Source organism: Geotrypetes seraphini, chromosome 2, assembly GCF_902459505.1.
Source record: "Geotrypetes seraphini chromosome 2, aGeoSer1.1, whole genome shotgun sequence".
Classification (NCBI taxonomy): Eukaryota; Metazoa; Chordata; class Amphibia; order Gymnophiona; family Dermophiidae; genus Geotrypetes; species Geotrypetes seraphini.
This window is the reverse complement of record NC_047085.1, coordinates 42,751,055-42,770,605: the sequence shown is the minus strand read 5'-3', so window position 1 is coordinate 42,770,605 and position 19,551 is coordinate 42,751,055. Positions and strand designations below refer to the sequence as shown.

Here is a 19,551-nt window from a genome sequence, read left to right as displayed (position 1 = left end):
GTTCCAAATAGTAGGGGCTGTAACCGAAAAAATCAGGTCACGGCGAGTACCGATGATTTTTAAAGAGGGAACATATAGGGACGCTTGTGAGGATGATCTGAGAACTCTTGACGGGCTGTAAGGAATCAGAAGCCTATCTATAAATGCAGGAGTATTATTTCTTATTGTCTTAAAGACTAATAGTGCTATTTTATAAGTAATTCTATATGAAATTGGTAGCCAGTGAGCGTTTTGAAGCAGAGGTGTAACATGATCGAATTTTTTTGAACCTGAGATTACCTTTATTGCAGTGTTTTGTATGATTTGGAGGCGCCTTATATCCTTAAGATATGCCCCCTTTAACAAGGAATTGCAGTAGTCTAGTTTTGAAATCACTAGAGAATGAATTAAAGTATTGAGCGAAAATGAATCGAGAAGGGGAACCAATGAACGGATCATTCTCAGTTTATAGAAACAATTTTTCACCAAAGCACTGATGTGTAACCTGTCTGAGGTTGGGACATTGATGGAAAAACGGCCTCAGCTAAATCAAACCCGGAGACCAAGGTGGATGAAAGGGAAAAAAACGAAAATTTTTAGTCTTCTTTATTTTTAACAAAATAATAAAGAACAACAAAACTAAATAAAACTGACTGAAAAGTCAGGAATCCGCAAGAGCGGGAAGGTAGCGAATGAAAAAATTTCAACAGCAGTTGAAAGACGCGTCTTCTTAGCCCCGCGGAAACTAAGAAACTGAGGGACCGTGCGCTCTATGTTGGGCGGGAAGGCACTCGCGCATGCGCAGTTTAGGCTATCGCAAACTTTCTAAAGACTTAAAGTGGGGATACACTTTTAAAGTGGTCTGTACCGGGGCTCTGTTGGTGACATCACCCATACATGAGAATATGCTGCCTGCTTGTCCTGGGATAAAAGGAAAGATGGTGGATCTGGAGATGGGGAGTCCACTGCTGCAGCTGCAGGGATGGAGATGAAAAAAGGAAATATGCCAGACCTCCAGGGGAGGACAGAGATGGAAGATGGATGGTTAGCACAGAGAAAGAAGGAAATGACAAATGGGCAGGAGACCCTGGCAAGCGAGTTATCAGAAGACAACCAGAGCCTGGGACCGACATGATTTCAATAATGACCAGACAACAAAAGGTAGAAAAAACACTTTTATTTTCTGTTTTGTGATTACAGTATGTCAGATTTGAAATGTGTATACTGCCAGAGCTGGTGTTAGACCACAAATGTGAGCTAGGATTTAACAGAGAGAGGAAAGGTCATTTTTGTTTATTTTGTTTACACCACAGTGCCAGTGTGGGTAGGAGAGGGCAAAGGGGGTGAAGAGGCTATAAAAGGGGTGAAGAGGCTATAAAATAAACCCATCAAGATGTTTGAAAAAAAAAAAATACCCAATTGGGCAGGAAAATCGAATCGAAAAATCGATTCAATAGGCTGAATCAAATTGAAATTTTTTTTCCTGAATCAGAAAAAAATGGAAAGAGCACAGGAAGCATCAAAATTGGAAAGAGCACAGGAAGAATCAAAAAGAATGTCACCGTGTGGTCAGAGCAGCAAAAAAAAAAGAGTATGAAGAGAGACTTGCCAAGGAGGCATGGAATTTTAAACCATTCTTTTGATATGTGAAAGGGAAACTACCGGCAAGGGAGGAGGTAGGACCCTGGATGAGGGAGACAGGAAGGGAGTGGTAAAGGAGGAAAAGGAGGTGGCGGTCAGATTAAACACGTTCTTCTCGTCGTTATTCACAATAGAGGACACATCCAACGTGCCAGAACCAGAAAAGATCTTCAAGGGGGATCAAGAGGAAAAATTATCGTGCATGGAGGTAAGCCTTGAAGATGTACTCAAACAGATGGATAGACTAAAAACTGACAAATCCCCGGGCCCAGACGGAATCCATCCGAGAATACTAAAAGAGCTTAGAGACGAAATAGCAGAGCTACTACAGCAGATTTGTAACCTATCCTTGAAAACAGGGGTAATCCCGGAAGACTGGAGGATAGCGAATGTTACATCCATCTTCAAGAAAGGATCCAGAGGCGACCCAGGGAATTATAGACTGATCAGCTTAACCTCAGTTCCGGGGAAGATGGCCGAATCATTAATCAAAGATAGTATCAATGGGCATATAGAAAAAAATAAGCTGATGAGAACAAGCCAGCATGGTTTCTGTAATGGAAGATCATGCCAAACGAACCTACTGCACTTCTTTGAGGGGATAAGCAAACAATTGGACAAAGGTGACCTCATAGACATAGTATACCTGGACTTCCAGAAAGCCTTCGACAAGGTACCTCACGAGCGCCTACTAAGGAAACTGTGGAACCATGGAGTGGAAGGGGACATACACAGATGGATCAGAAACTGGCTGGCGAACAGGAAACAGAGGGTAGGAGTAAAAGGTCACTATTCTGACTGGAAAGGGGTCACAAGTGGCATCCCGCAAGGGTCAGTGCTGGGACCGTTGCTGTTCAATTTATTTATTAATGACCTGGAAGCAGGGGCGAAGTGCGAAATTATAAAATTTGCAGATGACACAAAACTCTCCAGTAAAGTTAGAACAGTTGAGGAATGTAAAGAACTTCAAAGGGACCTGAACAAACTAAATGAGTGGGCAATTAAATGGCAGATGAACTTCAATGTAGAGAAATGTAAAGTCATGCACATAGGGAAAGGAAACCTGATGTACAATTACACGATGGGGGGATGATATTGGGGGAAGGCAACCTAGAAAAGGACTTGGGGGTTATGGTGGATAAAACCCTGAAACCGGCAGCACAATGCGTGGCAGCCTCAAAAAAGGCGATCAGAATGTTGGGCATTATCAAAAAAGGTATCGCTACCAGAACCAAGGAAGTTATCCTCCCACTGTATAGGGCGATAGTGCGACCGCATCTGGAGTACTGCGTTCAATGCTGGTTGCCGTACCTTAAGAAGGATATGGCGATACTTGAGAGGGTCCAGAGAAGAGCAACAAAAATGATACAGGGCATGGAAAACCTTTCGTATGCTGAGAGACTGGACAAGCTGGGGCTTTTTTCCCTGGAAAAGCGGAGACTTAGAGGAGATATGATAGAAACTTACAAGATCATGAAGGGTATAGAGAAGGTAGAGAGGGACAGATTCTTCAGACTGGCGGGGGCAACAAAGACTAGAGGGCACTCGGAAAAATTGAAGGGAGACAGATTCAGAACAAATGCTAGGAAGTTCTTCTTCACTCAGAAGGTGGTGGACACCTGGAATGCGCTTCCAGAGGAGGTGGTAGAGCAGAGTACGATTTTGGGCTTGGACAAGTTCCTGAAAGAAAAGGGGATTGAAGGGTACAAATAGAGGGTTATTATACAATACAAAATGCTTTAGAGTAATAGATCACTTACAGGTCATTGACCTGGGGGGCTGCAGCGGGAGCGGACTGCTGGGCATGATGGACCTATGGTCTGACTCGGCAGAGGCGATGCTTATGTTCTTAGCACTAATAGACAGTACAGAGTACTGCAGTTAGGATGATCTTTTCGATTTCGAAACATGGTAGAATTACATCATATATTATCAAATTACATTGGTTGTCAATAAACGCAAGGATAAATTTTAAGCTTTGTATGACTTTTTAATATTTTATATGGCCAAGGACCACCACATCTGCTAGAATTAGTCTCTTTATCAACTGATAGACAAGGACATGTTTTACCTTCAATTTCCCTCCCCCCCAAAAATTAAATCACTTACTCAATGGAATGCATCTTTAATTATCAGGCACCTCTATTTGGTTAATATGTGTATTAGAGACTCCGAACTACCGATGATTGTAGACTTTAATCAGGGCATGGACCCAAATCTTAATAGGTCTAATCCTGGTGGTGTTACTCCAATAAAACAGACTAAGGGTATACCATACCTATGTCACTCCCTAGGATTGCTAGACCCCTGGCGGCTCTTGAACCCCAATCATAATTATACAAATCAGTCCCGGGTACATCGGACATTTTCACGGATAGACTGTCCTCAATGCCTTGATTCATGACCGGGCAAAAAAATCCTTGTTTTATCGTAAATATCACTATCACAAATATGGTAACAAAGCTGGAAAGTTACTTTCTTACATTACAAAACATTGGCGAGGGTTACGGTATATTTCAGTGTTGCGGGACACTGGGGGCCGACACTTGACTAAGCAAATGGATATTTCTGCTTGTTTCTACTAATATTTTAAAAATTTCTATGCAGCTCCAGAAACTTATACTGGTCCTGATGTGTCCGACTACTTGGAAGATGCTGGTATGCCAAAGTTATCAGTAGCACAACTAGCTCTCTTGAATAGACCTTTACGATTACAGGAAGTATTACAGGCAATAAAGACTCAAAAGCCTTGTACAGCACCGGGACCAGATAGGTACTCTCCAGAGTTTTATAAAATCTTGTCTCTTTCTATTGGGGGGGTCCCCTCTTGGCCTATTATGAGACCACACAGAAAAAAGGCACATTGCCGCGTTATGCTAATGAAGCCTTAATATCTTTGATCCCAAAACCAGACAAGCCAAAACTAAAATTGGAGTCTTATCGACCCATATCACTCCTTTATGTAAATATAAAAAATTTTGCCCGTATATTAGCACATTGTTTGGCTCTCCTACTACCCACCCTAGTGACTCTGAAACAAGGGGGGTTTGTGAAAATGCGCCACTCAGTTATCAATGTTCGTAGAGTGTTGATGGCTTATTCCAGGGCATGCAGTCATCCTGGTCTCCTAGTAGGGCTTGATGCGGCTAAAACCTTCGATAAGGTTAATTGGCTTAGGTAGAGGTAGGGAAGGGGGCTGGCATGACTCTTTTTTTTTTTTAAATGGCATCTGTAAAAAAAAACCCAAATACAACACAACTATTCTTCCTGCCCTGAACAGTTAGTTGAGCGGCAGGAGGCTGCTTCAAGGCTTCCCCTGCCAACCCTACACATGTTTCAACTTCCCCTGCTGACTCTGTGCATGTGTCAGTTGTTTTCTCAAACGACTGATCAGATGGGATTTCTGTAAACCTCCACGACTCATTTGCATGCAAGATTTTTGGAGCATTGGTCGTTGTTTTGAAATCAGATAATTTACTGGCACCATAGCAACCCACAGGATTTTAATGGCAATTTTAGAACATCTTGCCCTAAGTGAATTAATTCAAGAGTTTTATTATATTTGGAGGGGCATTTTCGATGACGTCTAAATCAAGATTGGAAGTTTTGTGGAAGATGCACAAAGATCATCTGCAAGTGATGGACAGTCTAGACATTTTTTAGGGCGAGGAGGGCAGAGAAAAAGAGGTCAGAGAAGAAACAGGGGGAGATTTGCAAACAATACTCGACCAGTAACAAGGTCCCAGCAGCAGACCACAGCGTAGTAGTTAATATCTCTCAGGTACATTTATCTACAATAGAGATGGATGTATTAGCTAAAGGTCTCACTTTTGTACCTGAGAAAAAACTTGATTTGTTTGAATTTAGAGTCCACTTAGAAAGATTCTTTAGAAAGCTACAACTACGGCTTTTTTTCTCTGATAAAGAGTGTAAGCAAGATAGATCTATTGTTCGGGATAAATCTTCCTGGACTCCGTCTGGTCCTATTGACCCGGCATTACAGACTTACAAAAATCTAGTCTTACACGATATTGAAGTTAAACAAAAAAAACACTTTTTTCCAGCCTGGAATTTATCTATGGCTGAGAAAAATGCCCTGAAACAATTGCAAGGGTACGATCAAATAGTCATACGCCGGGCGGATAAAGGTGGTGCAGTTGTAGTGCAGGATAAGGAGCAATATATAGCTGAAATATCTAGACAACTTCAAGATGTATCTGTGTATAAACCTTTATCAGAGGACCCCTCTAAGAATATCAGAGAGCAGATTTTGGAAGTGGCTGGGAAAGGGTTTCAGTTAGGTTTTCTTACTCAGAATGAGTTTGGGTTTTTGACACCACAATTTTCTCGTCTCCCCTTCCTATATACCCTTCCAAAGATACATAAAAATTTGACCTGCCCTCCTGGTAGGCCTATTGTATCTGCTAAAGGGTCGTTATTGGAGCGTGTTAATCAATATGTGGACTTGTTTCTGAATCCGCTGGTGCCCTCTGCAAAATCATTTATACAAGACACTACTCATTTTTTGAATATTCTTCAACAATTTCATCCCACTAATTCCACCATTCTATTAACACTGGATGTACAATCCCTTTATACTAATATACCACAAGAAGAAGCTTTAACAATTTTAAACATGGCTTTGGAGTCCCGTCCACGCCCACATTTGGTCCCCTCAGCATTTATTATTCAACTCCTCTCAATCTCTTTGAAACAGAATTTTTTTGTTTTTCAGAATACATTTTACCAACAATGTGGTGGCACTGCTATGGGGGCGTCCTGTGCCCCTTCATTAGCGAATTTATTTATGTCTCATTTTGAGAATACTTATGTCTACTCATCTAGCTGGTTCATCAACACCAAATTATGGTGTCGATATATTGATGACATCTTTATGCTTTGGGAAGGGTCAGCTGATGAGCTTTTGCTTGCTGTAGATGAGTTGAATAGTTATGCCCATACCATAAAATTCACCTGCTCATTTGATTTGAAACAAATTGCATTCCTGGATGTGTTGGTAGAGATCAGGGATCAAAATTTTTTTACAACTGTTTACTGCAAAAGTACTGACCGTAATACGTTCTTGCACTTTTCAAGCTCTCATCCTAAGCACTTAAAGGAAAGTTTACCTCATTCTCAGTTTCTGAGGTATCGAAGAATTTGTTCCACTAAAGACGAGTTTAGACGTCAATCAACTATGCTGAAACAGAAATTATACGATAGAGGGTACCCAGAAAAATGTGTAAAAAAAGCATACACTAGAGCATTATATAATCCTAGAGGACGTTTGTTGGAATACTCTAAGTTTCAGGAAATTGACTCTAGAATCACTTGTGTGTTACCCTTTTCTCAGCAGGCGAGTGCATATGGACGTAGCTTGAAGAAGTACTGGAACTGTTTATCAGTACACCCTTGTTTTCGGGAATGTTCAATGATGTTTGCTTTTTCACGAAATAAATGTATTCAAGATGAGCTCTGCCCTACTAGCAGAGTGGCAATAGAGGGGAATGAGCGCTGGGAGAGGGAGCCGGGGGGTATGCATGACAAATGTGGGCATTGCTCTGTGTGCAGTATTATGGAGACGTGTTCATTTTTTGTGAACCCAGTGGATCAAAAACAATATATTTTACATCATACCACAGATTGCAATAGCAGAGGAATTGTATATGTCATCAGATGTCCTTGTCAGAAGTTATATGTAGGACAGACATCCAGAGTGTTGAAGACACGTCTTATAGAGCACCGTTCCTGTCTGCTGCGAGAACGGGCAGAAGCTCCGATGGTGCAACATTGTGTAGAGTTTAAACATCTTTTTGAAGACCTACGGTGCTGGGTTCTTGAACGTGTGTCTCCTTCTGCTAGAGGGGGTGACTTCAAGCAATTATTACTCAAAAGAGAACAGCGTTGGATTTTTTGGTTACAAACCTGTGCTCCGATAGGTTTGAACAGTACCTTGGATTGGAAACCTTGGTTTTGCTGATATTTTTGTAACTTTTTTGTAATTTTTGTGGTTTTTTGGACTGTATTTCCAGTGAATGAGTGGAATTGGAAGTAATATGATGTCACCACGTGGGCGTGATGACGAGTGGATTTGCATATTAGCTTAGAATGCTGAGGGGCCATTTTGTGACAGGAGTGGAAGCGGGTGAATGGACGCTGTGGGTTAAGTAGCATTTGTTCTTCTTCTTTTTCTGTTTTTTGAAAAATGTTTTGGACTTAATTTGTTCTTTTTTCACTGCAAAATCCCTGACGAAGCATTGTAGCGAAACAGGAAGCCCTGTTGGATGATTGTGGAAGTGTTGCATTGGACATGCTTTAACTAGCCTTCAGCTAACTTCCCAAGGAGCATTTTTTGTTCCTGCTTTCTAACCCCAGGACTACGTCCAAACAGCTATCTGTTCAGATAAGTGATTTTTATGACACTATTTATGAAAATTTAAACAAAGTTGATAAAACGAGATGTGTGACTCTGAATATTGATGGAGTTTGAAGGAGTTTTTTGGCCAAGGATGTGTCTGCCAGTTTCAAACTTTGTCTGAGATTGGCTTGTCTATTTGGGAAGCTTTTTTAGAGCCCCTGTTAGACACTGAGGTCTTTTCTCCTTTTTTGTTATAGATTCTGAGATGTAGCCCTGGTTTTTGAGGGGTGTTTTTGTGAGTTTGAGATTAATGTCAAAGCCATAAGCCCCCCCACTACCCTAGTTACATCCATACCACACCTCTAACATGCCCTCTTGAGATTTTGATGAACAGCATAGATATCAGTCTAGAATATAGGTTTCAAAAAATAGCAAATTGGAATGGTTTGGCAAGAAAAACGTCCTTTAAGCCACTTTTTGGACGTTTATCTATTTTGAAAATGAACCCCAGAGTGTCTCCTTTTCTAAGGGAAGATTAGGTCCTTACCTTGATAATCTTCTTTCTAGTAGATAGACACAGCATTCTGGAACTGGTGGGTAGTGACCCTCCGATTGCGAGATCTGGTGTAATGTAGGGACACCATTCTGAAACAGGGCAAAATCGGCACACTGATTTCACCACCCCTGTGAAAGAATTATGAGCCCCTGGGAAAGAATTATGAATTATCACCATTTCCTTTCCCTTCTTGCCATGCAGCCATTCTAAGGAAAATGCTAGCATCTTGTCACAAGATCTGTCACATATTAACCTGACACAGGTTTACCCTTATCCCTTATATGGGCAGCAATCAGACTCTGCCTACGTGCAGGCCCTGAGCTTAAGACTATTTAAGATAGCTTAAGGAGTATGCATTATAACCTTTGGACTGTCACATGCTTATCTTATTTGAGCAGTCCTTATTAGGAAAGGACATAAGCTGACAGGCCTTGAGGATGTACAAAGACTCAGGCCCTATCCACGTGTTAATCAGGTCCTTGTCTAAGTGCTGAGTTGGAGGATGATCACGAGGTAAAGGGAGGTTAATCACGAGGTAAAAGCATGTACCTATCTTTTTATCCACCAATGTAAAACCATGTACCTTTGTACCCACCAATCATGAGATGTATAGGGACTCGGAGCTAGCCCTTGCTAGCGCCTCCTCCCGATTCTAAGACTGCGTATGTGTGTTTCCTTTGTGGGGCATTCCTACAAGTGGCGCCCGAACACAGGGACTCTCGACGACCCTCGCCCTGCTTGCTCCGTCTGACAATTAGACTTGGTGCACCTCATCCTCCGGTATCCCTTCGAGTAAGTATGGGCAATTCCCTGTCAGATTTACAACGTGCTCATGTGACAGAATTGAAGAATATTCTGAGACGAGACATACAGACAGAGAGGCCTCTGATTCACAGTTAAACTGTTTAGTACAAGAGATAGGAGAGCACTGCTCCCAGTATTCAGACAAGGGATTATTAAAATTAGAAGATTGGCTTAGAGTCGGGAAAGTTTTGTATGCTGAGCCTCCGGCCTCGGCAGCCATATGGGTATGGCCTCAGTGTGAGCGTGCCTTGGAAATTGTAGGGACAGAGACGCATTCCAAGGTGACAATGGTTTCGCTAACCGTTCCCCCCCTGACTACTCAAGTGAGAACACATATCCAAAAATCATACCTCCAGCACAGGCATCCCTAGCTCCTTTACAGGAAAAAAAGGCAGAAACATTAGCGCAATATATCTCAGTGACAGGTTTAAGAAGTAATTTCACAGCCGGGTTCTTTGAATCCATGGCTGGAGCGCATACTTTCATACCAGACGTTATGCGCATGGTATTGACTACGGGTCAATATGTTACGTGGGATAGTGAAAATAATAAGGAGGCTCAACGGAGAGCTTTACAGTCTGGAGGGCTTTATACCCCAGATCAGTTAGCCTCAGGAATACCAGTTAAAAGTTATGCAAGCATCAAACAGAGAGCTGAACTTATAAACAGGTTAGGACGACCGCCTGATACTTGTTGTAGATGCAGGAATTAGTTTAATAGAACCAAGAAATCAAGAAATATTAAAATACAGAGTGGATATAGAGACTGCTTCTGTGTGTGAGAAAAGACTGCGTGTGTGTGTTTCCTTTGTGGGGCATTCCTACGGTGTAGTCTCATTAACATTTTTGTGCTCCACCTCCCTTCACTCTGTACTGTTCTGCAAATTCTCATTTCATATTAAAGCAAATGGTCCGCCCTGGAGTGGAAACATAAGAGGGAAGGGTATAGGGACACTCCCTGAGAAACAAGTCTGTTCTGCTCATATCACAACATTTAACATGAAATCATTAAAAAACATTTTAAAAATGTATCCACTGCTTGCCCTGGATCGGTAGCATGGAATGCTGCTACTAATTGGGTTTTTGCCAGGTACTTGTGACCTGGATTGACCTCCGTGAAAATAGGATACTGGGTTGGATGGACTATTGGTCTGACACAGTAAGGCTATTCTTATGTTCTTATATAACAAGATGGAACGAACAGGCCACCACAACCTGCACTAAGAGTCTTGGAGTACTGAAAGAAACTCTCCTATTCTCTTCAGAATAGTAATGGTTGCCTTCCATACATGACAGTGCTGGACAGAGAAAAGAAACAAGGCATCTGGAAATATGGGCATGTCTGAGACAGTAAGCAAGTTAAAGAAACATCTGACAGGATGGGCTACCAGAATGATGTGTGTATCTACTAGAAAGAAGATCAAAGTAAGCACCTAATCTTCCCTTCTAGTGCAATACACATATCATTCTGGAACTGGTAGGATGTATCAATGCAGTCCCCTAGAATCTAAGGTGGTGCAGATGAGCCTGCTGAGAGCACTGAAGTTCTGGACGTTGTATCCAATTTGGCCGCTACATCTATCCTATAAAACTTTGTGAAAGTATGGAGGGAGGACCATGTGGCTGGACTCTGCCCAGTAGTATGCTATGCTCCTAGTAGAATGTGCTTTTAAGAATACTTGAGGTCACTTTCCACTTCCGATATAAGCAGAAAAAATGGCTATATGAATCCACTAGAAATGGTCGCTTTCAATCCCGGCTGCCACGACGGCTAGTACCCGTGATCTTATAGTTGAAACTCATTTGTCACTTCCAGATAATGAAGCAAAACTCTGCAAACATCCAGCAATTTCAGAGCCTTGTCATTCTTCCTTGACTCCATAGATGAGAAGGCCAGCAACTGCATCTCCTGATTGACATGAAAACTGGAGACTACTTTTGGCATAAAAGGGGGTACTGTCCTCAGTCAAACCCCTGTCTCTGAAAGTCTGAGAAAGGGTTCACTATAGGATAAGGCCTGTAGATAATAATAATAATAATAACAACTTATATACCGCAATACCGTGAAGTTCTATGCGGTTTACAAAGATTAAGCAAAGGTACAAATTGATTGACTTTAAGAGGGGATGGTTAATAGGACAGGAAATCCATTTTTGAGGAGAGAGTGATCAATAGAACAAGTTAATCGCTATAGAGGGGAGAGAGAAGAGAAGATCAGTTGTCTAGATACTTTAGGAACAGGTGTGTTTTCAGACACCTGATGCGCTGAAGTTGTTAGGTCCATTAATAACACCGATTCCAAAGGTTCGTACGGAGCTCTAGTAAGAGCCTGCAGAATGAGATTAAGACTCCATGTTGGAAACAGTTTATGTTCTGGAGGATTCAGACATAAGAAACATAGAAACATGACAGCAAATAAAGGCCAAATGGCCCATCAGTCTGCCCATTCAGAGCATCCACTATCTCCTCCTCTCCCTAATAGATCTCATGTAAGGCTCCCTTCAAGAATCTGGACACATCTTGGTGGGAAGCCAATATCCTATTAGTTTGATATCTAAAGCACAAGAGGCCAGCTATCTGTACTTTGAGGAAACCAACTGCTAGTCCTTTCTCAAGTCCTTCTTGAAGGAAAGCTAGAACCAGAGATACCGGTGCTATGACTGAGTCCTCATTCTTCTGGGCACACCAGCCCTGGAAGCATCTACAAGCCTTCACATAGGCAGCTAAAGTTGATTGCAAAGACTAGGGGACACTTGATGAAATTACAGAGAAATACTTTTAAAACCAAAAAGAGGAAATTTTTTTTCACTCAGAGAATAGTTAAGCTCTGGAACGCGTTGACAGAGGATGTGGTAAGAGCGGATAGTGTAGCTGGTTTTAAGAAAGGTTTGGACAAGTTCCTGGAGGAAAAGTTCATAGTCTGTTATTGAGAAAGACATGGGGGAAGCCACTGCTTGCCCTGTATTGGTAGCATGTAATATTGCTACACCTTGGGTTTTGGCGAAGTACTAGTGACCTGGATTGGCCACCTTGAGAATGGGCTACTGGGCTTGATGGACCATTGGTCTGACCCAATAAGGCTATTCTTATGTTCTTGGACTTTTAGAGATTGGCAATCCCCACTTCCGAATAGCTTTTTCATACTAAGGCTGCATTCTCAAAAGCCATGCTATAAGATCAAAGCACTCCAGATCCTCCAGAATGATTGGGCCCTGTGCGAGTAATCCCAGATGACAGGTTAGTCTGAGACTCTGATCCCTCTTTAGATGGACCAGATCTGCATACGACAGATGCCTTGATTAGTCCAGTGACAAGAACTACCAGACCTGAATGTGACATTATGCATCGCAGAACTCTACATATCATGAGCCACAGTGGGAACACATATAAAAGCTCTATCTATGGCCACAGCTGAACCAGGGCATCCAGACCAGCGCTTCCTGGCTCGTATCTTCAACTGAAAAACAGAGTCACTTTCTTGTTAGTCACTGAGGCCATGAGGTCGAACATCGGTCGCCCCCCACTGACTTATAATGCTGTTGAACGCTTCCTGAGATAAAGCCCATTCTCCAGGATCCACAATCTGCCAGCTGAGGGAATCCGCATGCACATTTTCTATTCCTGCTACATTTGCCATCAAAAGGGCCAGCAGATGGGTCTTCATCCACTGTAACAGCTTTTGGGCCTCTACCTGTAGTGGAGCACTCTTGATGCCTCCCTGCTAATTGACATAGGCTACTGCAGTTGCATTGCCAAGAAAACTTGTATTGCAGTGCCAGGTGGATGGCTCTCAGTTCCAACCACTTTGACTGTGCAGGAGACCAGCATCCCTGCACCAAGCAATCTTTACTATGAGCTCCCAAGCCGTTAAGGGAGCTGTTGTCATGATCACCCACTGTCGTCATGATCACCCACTGTAGAGATGTAAAGCGGTACTCCCCAGGATAGAGACTGTGGCTACAGCCATCAGTTCAGACTGTTCTGTGCCTCCGATGTCCAAAGTAGGGGCATCTGCAACGCATTAATTTATGGTGACCAGCCGAATAAGGCACATCCTCAAGAGGGCGTAAATGTGCCCTCACCCAGGGGACCACGTCTATCATTGCTACCACTGATACCAGCACCTGCAAGTACCATAGAAACATAGAAAACAGAAATTGACGGCAGATAAGGGCCACGGCCCATCCAGTCTGCCCACCCTAATGACCCTCCCCTGCCTTTACTTTACGAATAGATCCCATGTGTCGATCCCATTTGGCCTTAAAATCAGGCACGCTGCTGGCCTCAATCACCTGAAGTGGAAGACCATTCCAGCGATCTACCACCCTTTCGGTGAAAAAGAATTTCCTGGTGTCACCGTGCAGTTTCCCGCCTCTGATTTTCCACGGGTGTCCTCTTGTTGCCGTGGGTCCCTTGAAAAAGAAGATATCCTCCTCTGCATCGATGCGGCCCGTGAGATACTTGAACGTCTCGATCATGTCTCCCCTCTCTCTGCGCTCCTCGAGTGAGTATAGCTGTAATTTATCTAACCGTTCTTCGTACGGGAGATCCTTCAGTCCCGAGACCATCCGGGTGGCCATTCTTTGGACCGATTCCAGCTTCAGCACATCCTAACGGTAATGCGGCCTCCAGAATTGCACACAGTATTCCAGGTGCGGCTCACCATGGATCTATACAAAGGCATGATGACTTCAAGCTTACGGCTGACGAAACCCCTGCGTATGCAACCTATGATTTGTCTTGCCTTGGAAGAAGCTTGCTCCACTTGATTGGCAGCCTTCATGTCCTCACTGACGATCACCCCTAAATCCCGTTCTGCTACCGTTCTTGTTAGGATCTCGCCATTAGGGGTATAAGTCCTGCATGGATTTTGGGTACCCAGGTGCATAACTTTGCATTTTTTGGCATTGAAGCTGAGCTGCCAAGTCTTAGACCAGCTCTCTAGTAAGAGTAGATCGTGCATCATATTGTCGGGCATTGAATTTTTATCTATTGTGCTTTTGCCCACTACATTGCTTAGTTTGGCGTCATCGGCAAATAATGTTATCTTACCTCGGAGCCTTCTGCCAAGTCCCTTATAAAGATATTGAACAGTATCGGGCCTAAGACAGAGCCCTGGGGCACTCCACTGATCACCTCCGTCATTTCAGAGGGGGTGCCATTCACCATTACCCTTTGAACCCTACCTCCAAGCCAGTTCCCAACCCACTTCGTCAATGTGTTGCCCAATCCTATGGAACTCATCTTGCTTAGCAACCTGCGATGAGGCACGCTATCGAATGCTTTGCTAAAGTCCAGGTATACGATGTCCAGGGACTCTCCAACATCTAGCTTCCCCGTCACCCAGTCAAAGAAGCTGATCAGGTTGGATTGGCAGGATCTCCCCTTAGTAAATGCATGTTGACGGGGATCCTGTAGGTTCTCTTCATTCAGGATCGTATCTAATTGGTGTTTGATAAGAGTTTCCATTAGTTTGCTCACTATTGATGTGAGACTCACTGGTCTGTAGTTTGCCGCTTCTGTCTTGGAGCCTTTCTTGTGGAGTGGAATGACGTTAGCCTTCTTCCAGTCCAACGGGACGCTACCTGAACTAAGGGAGAGGTTGAAGAGCGCTGACAGGGGCTCCGCCAAGACATCACTCAACTCCCTGAGCACCCTGGGGTGCAGGTTGTCCGGTCCCATTGCCTTGTAAACCTTGAGCTTGGACAGCTCAACGTAGATACTGTTGGGCGTAAATTTGAAATCGCTGTCAATGCTAGACTGTCCCGAAACTCCCTGATCTGAACCTTCGCTCTGAGAACTTCAGGGAGAAAATCTTTCTTGTCTTTCTTGTTGAAAAGGACTCCCAGATACTCCAGGGCTGATTCAGCTCCAGGTGGCTTTTTCAGAAGTTTATGACCCAGCCCAGGCTTTGCAGTAGCTGGACCACATGCTTCACTGCTGTTTTTCCCTTGGATTTGGACGGAAGTTCGTATCAGTCAGTTGTAAGTTATGGATGCACTTGTATCCCCTCATTGTGGAGGTGCGCTGCTACTACAACCATTACACCTTGGTGAATGTGCGTGGTGCTATGGCCAGTCCAAATGGAAAAGCCGAGAACTGGAAGTGTTGTTTCAGAACATGGAACCTCAAGAACTTCCTGTGTTCCAGGACAATGGGGATAAGCAGATAGGCCTTTGTCAAGTCTAGTGAGGCAAGAAACTCCCTCGGGTGCCACGGAGGCAATGACTGATTTTACCGTCTCCATGTGGAAACAAGGTATCTTGAGAGCTGTATTAATAATAACTAATAATAATAATTTATTTTTATAAACCTCCATACCTGAAAGTTCTAGGCGGTTCACAACAATTAAGCATAGTACAAACAATGCAAATCATTTGAGTTTCAACAAGTTAAATGCATACAATGTAGGAAGAATACATATAATATAAGGAAGGATACAGACAATATATGAATAGAATAAAAATGTTAAACTATTAAGATGTATTAAGAATCCAACCTATTGAATAATTGAGTTTGTATCTGTTTTCTAAAATCAAGATAAGAAGAGGCTTCTAACACAGTTTTGGCGAGCCATGAAATCAGTTTGGCTGCCTGAGAAGAAAAGGTTCTTTCAAGGAACCTTTTATAATGACATAATTTTATTGAGGGATATGCAAACAAGTGTAATTCAAAGTAAAACGAGGGATGAGGTAACCCAGTAGCATGCCAAATACTGTTTTGTAGCAAATGCATGAGAACTTAAACAGAACCCTGGATTCCAAAGGAAGCCAATGGAGCTTTTGATAAAAGGGGGCGTCATGTTCCCATTTTTTTTGGCCGAAAATAAGGCCACCCTCAATTTTCTAGTAATTTTCTTGAAGGCACCCAAATATATGATGTTACAATAATTGAGAATACTCAGAATGGAAGATTGTACTAACAGACAAAAAGAGGCTTTGTTAAAGTACTTCCGAAATACTTTTCTTAAATACTAAATCAGAATGTTTTTCCAATGTGAAATGTTTATCTAAACTTACTCCCAGTATTTTTAAGGATTGTTCAATATTATAATCCATCCCATTCACATGTATCATAGTTTCCTTGATTTTATCATTAGGAGCTGCTAAAAAAAATTTAGTTTTTTCTCTATTTAATTTTAATCTAAAAGCAGACATCCAAAGTTCAATGTGTTTTAAAATGAATGATAGAGAATTTGTAAACTCAGATGTAAAACAAATTAGCGGAATGACTATAGTAATGTCATCCGCATAATGTAGAATTTGAGCTTTAGGATCTGCAATAGATTTCCCAAAGAAACAAGATAAATGTTGAACAGGGTGGGGGACAAAGGGGAGCCCTGAGGAACTCCACAGGAGTTGTCCCAACCATAGGAGAGACCTGGTAGGATCTTTTTCCCAGGAACCCACAGAACCAATTCAGGACATTACCTGAGATTCCAATGGATTCCAAGCAATCCAGAAGAATGATATGATCAACTAAATCGAATGCACTACTCAGATCAAGTTGCAAAATCATAGCACTTGAACCTTGGCTGAAAAGTAAGTGCAGATAATCAAACAATGAAGCTATGACTGTTTCGGTGCTGTGACCAGACCGAAAGCCGGATTGGTTTTCATGTAAAATGTTACTATCAATAACTTGTATTTCTTTCCCCATTTTTTCTTTCTGTATTATATGTTCTGTCAGGTTAGTCATATTTATTTGGTTTGTTTCCCTCAGAAATTTGTAATTTTACTGTTTTGTACATCGCTTAGAATTTTGAATAAGCGATTAATCAAATCTGTAATAAACTTGAAACTTATATTTTTCCAAGTTTGTAATTAGTTCAATATTTACCACCCCCTCCAATAATTTGGTGGCCAAAGGGATACCGGCAATAGGTCTGAAATTAGATGCAATATTAGATGGTTCTTTCCTAAGAATAATAATGAATTTGGACCTGTTGGGCCGCCGCGTGAGCGGACTGCTGGGCGCGATGGACCTCAGGTCTGACCCAGCAGAGGCATTTCTTATGTTCTTATGTACCCAAGTTAGCAATTTAGCCTTAAAATTAACCGGGGTGGCTTTCATAACATTGGGAGGGCAGATGTCCAGTCTGCAGTAAGATGTTACATACTTTATTGTATAATTTACTAAATGTTTGCCGGTCAATAGCTGTGAACCTGTTCCAACTCAGGTCAATTCTGGGAACATCAAAATCCTGCAGAATAGGATAACACCAATGAGGCTTGGCAGGGACAATTAACGAAGATCTTAATTTTTGTATTGACCGCTTTTAGATCTAGGATCAGCCTCCAGTCCTCTGAATCTCTTTTTGGCATGATAAACTATATGGAATACCTGTTTAAGCCCAATTCTTCATCCAAGATGGCTTCTATGGCTGCTAGTAGCTTCTTTACTGTTGCTCGGACTCTGACTGCTTGTCTCTGGCTTTCCCACTGGAGAATCCAGAAAGGGGATGAAAGAACTCGAGCTTCTATCCCTCACCTGAATAATTTCTAATAACCAGTGGTTTGATGTGATCTTCACCCACACCTTCCAGAAAGCTAACAACCTCCCTCCTATCTGTGGAGGTACAGCTCCTGACCTAGTGTCAGAACTGTTTCTTGGGGTCCACTGTAGGGTGAGATCCGGAGGACTAGGGATGCTTAGCACCCACAAATCTCTGTCTCAAGCCTTGAAAAGATCTCTGGACCGAAGGTCCTCCCAAGTACTGGCGAAAGCGCCAAGAGCCATGTGGTCTCAGTCTAAGTGCTGCTCATGAGTGAGCACTGCACAGCAGAGGCCTAAGCCATTTCTATTTTTAATTCTTGGAGAGACTCAGTAATAATCCCCAAAAGGGCTGATGGCTTGAACAACCTGCACACAGTCTCTCTGAGATTCAGGGCTGCTACCTGATTGGAACCTGACTCTCCTAGGCATGATGCCAAGTCTCCTAATATGGAGGACCCCCAACTGGGACAGTAAATGCAGGGATGTTAAATTCACTTCATCCCAGTCCTCTTCTGACTGTACCCCTGCATCTTACAGGGGTACAGTCTGCTCTGCTGCAGGGAAAATTGGTCCTTCAAGGGAATAACCCCTGGCGCTACCACCATTGTGATCACTGAGGGGTCACAAAAGCCAGACTAAGATGCCCAGAAGGCTCTGGCAAGCTTCGCTTCACTGTGGAATCCCTGTTGCCAGTTCTAAGTTCCAGCTAGGATGTCTGACCTAGAATTCGATCCAAGTGGAACCCCATACTTCCAGAGGAGGCTAAGCCAATGGCTTCCATCCCCCTCACATGCCATGCAGCATGTGGAACACAGATGGGCCTCGGCCAGCTATCCATCACAAATCTGACATGCATCCTGGACAATTTTGGACCAAGTTAAAGTGATCTGAGGCAGATAGAAGCTTTTATTTCAAAATCAAGAAATCCAAGATGGCCGAATCAGCAGTGATTTTAGCACTAAAATCGACCCTTGGGAGCTAAATAAGGTGTCATAAATTCAGGGAACAGGATTTTAGATGTAGGGGACCCTATCCCTAAACCCAGAAATTTTTTAAAATGGCTTTTAAAGCCCCCCCCCCACTTGATTTCTCTAATAGGCTGTCGAGCCTTACTCACTGTGCCATGCTGGTGCTGGGAGTTGCAAAAGGGTTGAAACTCAGACAGCCAGGATATCCAGATAGCTTGTTTCTTCAGATTGCCCTCAGTCCAACCGGCAGGACGAAGGCCTCAACCCCCACTGGAATGCATGCATGAAGATGGGGAGATGAAACCCTGTTGCTGACCTACAAGTGTGTTCATTCTGCTGTCCCTCAATATCTCTCCTCGCTTCTCTCTCCTTATACACCTCCCAGAGAACTCTGTTCCTCAGATAAGTCACTTTTAGCATTACCCTTCTCCTCCACTGCCAATTCCTTCGTTCTTTTCATCTAACTGCCTCCTATGCCTGGAATAAATTACCTGAGTTTGTCCGTCAAGCCCCTTCCCTTGTTTAAAAGCAGACTGAAAACCCACCTTTTTGATATAGCTTTCAATCCTTAATCCCTACTCCTCTGCCCTCCAACCCAGCCCACTGATTGACTGTTCCCCTTGACTGTATCCATGACATCCTGTTTTGTCTGTCTTGCCTGTTTAGATTGTAAGCTCTTTCAAGCAGGGACTGTTTTCTTATTCTTTGTGACTGTGTAGCGCTGCATGAAACTGGTAGCACTATAGAATT

At 42.8% G+C, this 19,551-nt stretch overlaps 1 protein-coding gene across 5 annotated transcripts in view; it reads right to left on the bottom strand.

The window, feature by feature from the left end:
* The window catches only part of ZHX1 (zinc fingers and homeoboxes 1), a 120,766-nt gene that overhangs the window by 21,346 nt on the left and 79,869 nt on the right, over nucleotides 1-19,551 (bottom strand). The window lies entirely within an intron of this gene.